This window comes from Barbus barbus (assembly GCF_936440315.1).
Source record: "Barbus barbus genome assembly, chromosome: 43".
Classification (NCBI taxonomy): domain Eukaryota; kingdom Metazoa; phylum Chordata; class Actinopteri; order Cypriniformes; family Cyprinidae; genus Barbus; species Barbus barbus.
In genome coordinates this window covers 2,423,472-2,430,211 of record NC_136721.1, presented here as the reverse complement: position 1 = coordinate 2,430,211, position 6,740 = coordinate 2,423,472, and positions in this window count along the sequence as shown.

Below are 6,740 nucleotides of genomic sequence, written 5' to 3'. Positions count from 1 at the left end.
ACCCATACAGTGTATTGTTGGCTATTGCTGCAAATATACCCCAGCGACTTCAGACTGCTTTTGTGCTCCAGGGTCACATATAATGACCTTCAGTAACTGTTGATTCTGGAAGTCTGGACAAAAATATTTCTAACCTGGAAGACTTTGGACATGTAATGTTTACTAATGTTTATTCATATACAGTAATGTACTGTAATATAATGTTTAATGCATTTTATGGCATTGATATAAAAAATGGAATATATTTTCATTCTCTTTGTTTTTCATATCAATATGGTACATTTAAAACAAGTTAGATTAAAAAAAAAGTAATCTAAAAGGACAGATTACATTAGCTAAAATGAGTAATAGATTACGTTACTAATTACAGTATCAGTAATCTGTAATCAGTAATGGACTGCAGTTTGTAAGTAATCTACTCACCTCTAATCACTATTATTATACACTATTATTTATTGTAGTTAATATTTTAATAGTGGAATAAAAAGAAAAAAATATTTCTAAACTGTCCTGAAAAGTCCTGAACTTCAAAGTAAAAAGGGTTTTAGAGTCTATATTCAGTAAAGATCTGCTAATAGTAATAGTGTTAGAGGGCACATTGTGTTTCAGGATGAAAGAATATGAAGTTTTGTTGGTCACTGTAGTTGGTTATTTTCTTTTCTGCAATAAAAAGTCAATGTAAAAATCCTGTTGGGTTTTTGTCAAGGGAACCAGGGAGATACTAACTAATAAACTGGCCTAAAAAAAGCCTCTTCCCTGTTAGCATGCGGTAATTGCGTAATTTCCGCCACAACTTCATAACTAGTCTAAAGAAAGCCGACTTCTTTTGACCACGTTCATGTGCATACTAGAAATCGCACAGCTTTGTTCGGTAATTTAGCGATAATGATAAACGTTCAACCCGACAAACTGCCAAAAATTGCCATGATACACAATACTTTTTTAACTGATTCACATAGACAAGTACAGTATGCTGCAAAAAACAAAGCAAAACAAACACCCAGAGCACCTGAGCAACTGCTTTTTATAATTTCTTTAATAAAATATACCAAAAATATTGCACATCATGTTTGTGTCTCTTTCTTGCAAACTGTTATGAAAATACCAATATTAAAAAAGTGACACTAATGTCAATAGTCAAATCACCACCACCTTCTCACACAGGTGTCTCCTCTTTTTGGCATTATCTACACGTCCATCATATTTATGGCAAACGCTCTGCAGAATGTTTGAGACTCTGCAGCCCGGCTCGCCACACTGGAAATATGATATTCCCCGGATTCGGTCAGAGGATCCGCACTAATGATTCTGGAGCTACCTTGATAGATGTTATTGTTCTGGATACAGACAGTCACTCCAGGGATCTGTATCCTACTTATACTGTGGATTTACAGACTAACATGGTCTGATAATGAGGCAGGCCGATCCATTTTCCAGGGGGAACTCAACCTAAAGCTGATTTTCATCAGGTAGAGCTCTCTCTCTCTCTCTCTATATATATATATATACATATGTCTATCTGTCTATCTCTCTGTCTATGTCCTGAGTCATGTTTCTGTCTTCTGCGCTCTTTTGTTTTTGTTTTTCTCAGGGTGGATTCTCTGTTATTGCTTTATGTTTCCATATCAGCCGTCCTAGCAACAGTTCTCATGACCTGTTTTGGTGCATATGAATTTCTCAAATTATGTCATTGCATGAAGCGCACAAGCTATAATTCCCATATTACAACACGTGAATCAACCAGCATTTTAAAAAATATCAGCTTGATGTTATTGACGGTGCTTTCAGTAGTGTTTGTTTATGTTGCACTTTCTGATATGGCAATAATCTTAGACTTATACTGACACCTAGCGGTAAGAATGCAGCATGATAAAATTAACTCATGCTTCAGTACCTAGTTATAGAATATGTGCCTGTCTTCCAACAATTAAAATTAAATGAAATATCCTGACAGACATTGCTGCAAAGAGCAGCCAGATAAACAACCCGTCTTTGATGAAATATTTGAACAGGTGGACATTCATTTTATTACTCTTTTGCCCGGTTTCACAGACAAGGCTTAAGCTTAGTCCTAGACTAAAATGCATGTTTGAGGTGTCTTAACTGAAAGCAGCTTGCACTGGCATACAAGTCAATGTAGCAGGCCAAGAATCAGGCCATTACCTTTTTCTTCTAAGGCACATTTAAAAAATAAAAAACAAACTTAAGTTTAAATAATGTATTTAGTCCTGGCTTAATCTAAACCCTGTCTGTGAAACCAGGCCTTTTTTCAGTCATGTGTTTTAATTGGCAGTAGATATTTTTATAGTATATACTGCCATGTACTAAATATTACATGGAATAGCACTAATAACAATACAGCCATATGTTATTTATGTGTAGGCCTACATATGATTAATTTCTAGTCTAGTTCTAAATCTTTCAGTATTAACATTTTCTTTTATATATTTCAGATATTTATATATTTAAATCTAAATTCTTTAAAAAAATTCATTATTTTAAAAGGCACCTCTTATGCAAAATTCACTTGAACATGTTGATTCAACATAAATGTGTTGGCAACCACCCTATAATGATAAAAATCCACCCGCTCCTTTTGTTAATCTCCATAAATTATAAGAAGTGTCTCAGAACAAGCCAATCACAGAATCCATAAAATATGACGTCACATTTTACAAGCCCCACCCAAAACTAATGATGGACACTCCCTTATTAGCAGAGACCCCGCCCTGAATGAGCTGCACACTATCCACCAAGTTCATCTTCACGCTAGAGCATTTAAAAGCAGCACTCAAGTAAGAAATATCTTCTTATTGAAGCTATATACATTATTCAGCCCAGAGCAGTGAGTGATTTCCTGCTTTTATTTTATTTTTCATATGTTAATATGGGTCATATTAACATCATAGACAGCAGTATAGGTACTGTATATTACGCTGATGTCACTTAATACACAAATCTAATACAAACATGCTATTTCTTTCCTGGCTGTTTAACTTCACACACATAAACGACTGTGTTTCTGTAACTTATGCATGTTTTTAACATAAACTTGTTTGTGAAAGAGAACTTTTAGTTTAGTACTCACATGCCGTGTGAGATCCGCTTTCTGTGTGTGCGCTCAGAAAACTGTAGGCTATATCAGACGTTTACATGATATGGCTTTAAAACGCATGATTTTAGCGTGACAGACATAGTAATCAAAACTAAACAGATGTTTTTTAGCAGAGTATCTGAGATAAGAGCTGTAATGGCACAACAAAGGAGGTGGGGAGCAGAAGCTCATTTGCATTTAAAGAGACATGCACAAAAACAGCCTGTTTCTTCTTCCACTCAAAATAGGCTCTTTTTATATATATATATATATATATATATATATATATAATAAATGATCTGTGGGGTATTTTGAGCTGAAACTTCACAGACACATTTTGGAGACGTATATTACATCTTGTAAAAAGCGGCATAATAGGTGCCCTTTAATATATGTAATTATAGGACTACATAACTAATTCATTGCAGATCCAATAAAACCTAAATCTAAATTATAAATATACATTACCATTGAAACATTTGAAGTCAGTAAGATTTTTAATGTTTTTGAAAGAAGTATCTTATGCTCACCAAGGATGCATTTATTTGATCAAAAATACAGTAGAAACAGTGACATATTATGTTTTCTATGGTTATGTTAAAATGTCATGTATTCCTGTGATGCACAGCTGTATTTTCAGCATGATTACTATAGTCTTCAGTGTCACATGATCTTCAGAAATCATTCTAATATACTAATTTACTGCTCAACAAACATTTCTGATTATTATCAATGTTGAAAACCGTTTTTGTGGAAACCATGGAAATGGTTGTTTCAGGATTTTTTCATGTATTTATTTGAAATAGAAATCATTTGAAATTTATAGAAATTTAGCTGTCACTTTGAAACAATTGAATGCATCCTTGCTGAATAAAAGTACTCTTTTTTTATTTTATTTTACTGGCCCCAAAAGTGTGAATGGTATTGTAGAGTTGAATATTTTGCTAACATGCAAATTGCAAAGCCCGTTTGTGGTGGCAAAAACATTGATGCATGAAGTGGAACCAGTGAGTTGAACCTACCTGAAAATACATTTATAATGTTAACACATTCTCAAATTTTATCCAGCAGATACAGATAGCTCTTACACAACCTTATAGCTTCATAAACAATTAAACCCAAACCATTGATACTGAACTACAACCACAACCAGGGAACTGGAAAATATTGCATATTCATTGTTTGGAGACATCGCCAGCACAGCGTCCAGAATGCAGTCCACAGGATTGCGAAAGTCTGATTGCAGCCACTTTGCTAACTTTTAAGTTGCTAAATTAGACCGCTTCATTCAGAATCACACCTTCTCTCTAAAAACACACTCTTCTACGACACGGCTGACGTCAACAAACCTGAAAAAATAAAAGCACAGAGCATTTTCTTATTGGCTAGTTTTCCAGTTGATTTCACAAGAAACCCCACAAAGTGAAATCTGTTGGGAGGTCATGACATTTTATGTGCTTTTCCAAAGGAATTACACACAAATAACAGCATGGAGGACTCACTGAGAAAAACAAGCATTTCATTCTGTGCCATTCTTAACAATACTGATGCTGTGTGATATGACATATATATATATACATACATAACATATTTAACAATTATCTACAACTGCAAATGTGTTTGATTTACTGACCCCAAACTTTTGAACGGTGTGTAGAAGATTTGTTTTTTGATTAAATGCTGTTCTTTTGAACTTTTTATTCATTCAAGAGTACTGAAAAAATATATTAAGATAAAGCACTAAAAATATTAAATATTTCATTTATTTATGCTGGTTATGCCCTCTTAATTTGCAGTGTAATATAGCCTGTCTGTATGTGCAATTCCACAAAACTGGTCAACTTTAAAAACAAATATATGTAAGAAATAGGAAAGGAAAAGCAACATTTAAAAGTAAAAAAAAAAGAATTAGGGAGAATCAAATCAAATAATTTTTGTGGATAATTTACTGACATTTTCTGAATATTAGGTAATCAGTAAAAAAGCAACTGTAGTCTGAGTATTTAAGTAATATAATCTTGATTATGTAATCAGATTCCAAAACTTAAAAACTTGCAATATAATTATATGTAAAATAGCTAGATCTAAATTTGGAGGATCACTTGTATTATTATTAGATTTAGTGTATGCTCGATGTAGATGTTGCTTTTTTCAGTCATAAGGGGACATTTTTAGAAAATTAGATTTATACATCATCTGAAAGCTGAATAAATAAGCTTTCATTGATGTATGGTTTGTTAGGCAGTATATTAGACTGAGATGCAACTATTTGAAAATCTGGAATCTGAGGGTGCAAAAAAATCTAAATATTGAGAAAATCACCTTTAAAGTTGTTCAAATGAAGTCCTTAGCAATGCATATTACTAATGAAAAATTATGTTTTGATATATTTACGGTAGGAAATTTACAAAATATCTTCATGGAACATGATCTTTAATATCCTAATGATTTTTGGCATAAAAGAAAAATCAATAATTTTGACCCATACAGTGTATTTTTGGCTATTGCTATAAATATACCCCAGCGACTTCAGACTGGTTTTGTGCTCCAGGGACACATATTTAAAAGCCTGATGTTTGTACAAATATTCAAATATTATATCCTGATAAAATATGCAAACTCAAGGACTTCATATATCCTTTTAGTACTGCATTAAACTGATAGCTGAATTGTTGATTGTTTGTTGAATACTGTTCATGTTATTTGGAAGTTATATCAATAAACATGATTTGAGATCATGCACTTCAGGTAAAGTGGGTCATCTGATTTATGAAACATGATCCTGTATCTTAATTAGAAATTATAAAAACACATTCATTTATTTGTTTGTTTATTTGTTTTTGTTTATGTTTATTAACACATATATCAAACAAACATATTCAGGAACATAATTAACAAACAGAGCTAAGGCTATATGAGAAAAATTCACAAGTTAACTCAATACATTTGTACAATTCAAAACAACTGATAGAACATGTTGTGTTGATATTAAATTTGAAAATGAACTCAAAATATTTAGAATGTGACACAAGCAACAACAACAGGCTAAGAGTCGGAGGAACTTTTCAAATGTAATATTGTAATCACTTTAAATGGACTTTAACTGTGATCATATTTGAAGCTTTATACTCTGATCTATATTTTGCTCCTCTCATCCTTTTTTCATTTCAGATTCACTTCATGTACTCTTTCCTTTCTTCCATCTCTGACTTGGATCTCCGGACTGCACACATTTCTATTTTCTAAATGTCACTTATAAAATAATCAGAAAATGTCAGTTTATGTAATGAATGTGAGAATTAGTGAGGATTCAAGGTGCACCTGCACAACATTATGCTGTGATAGCATAAAACCATGTTTTATATTAATGTTTTTGTTCAACACGAACCGTTTCTGTGCTTCTCTGCTACTTTGTTGTAATGGCTTTGCTATTATTCTAAAATGATCAGAATTGTAATAATATAAATTATAAAGAATGAGTAGGAGTGTCCAAAGTTTTGACTGATAGATAAAAGATATAACACTATATGAAGAGTTAATTTGCAAAAACAGATAACTCTTTTTTTAATGTTTATTATTATTATTATTATTATTGTGCGCATTCCAATTAATCTCAATCAAACTGCAGTTAAAACAAAACTGCAGT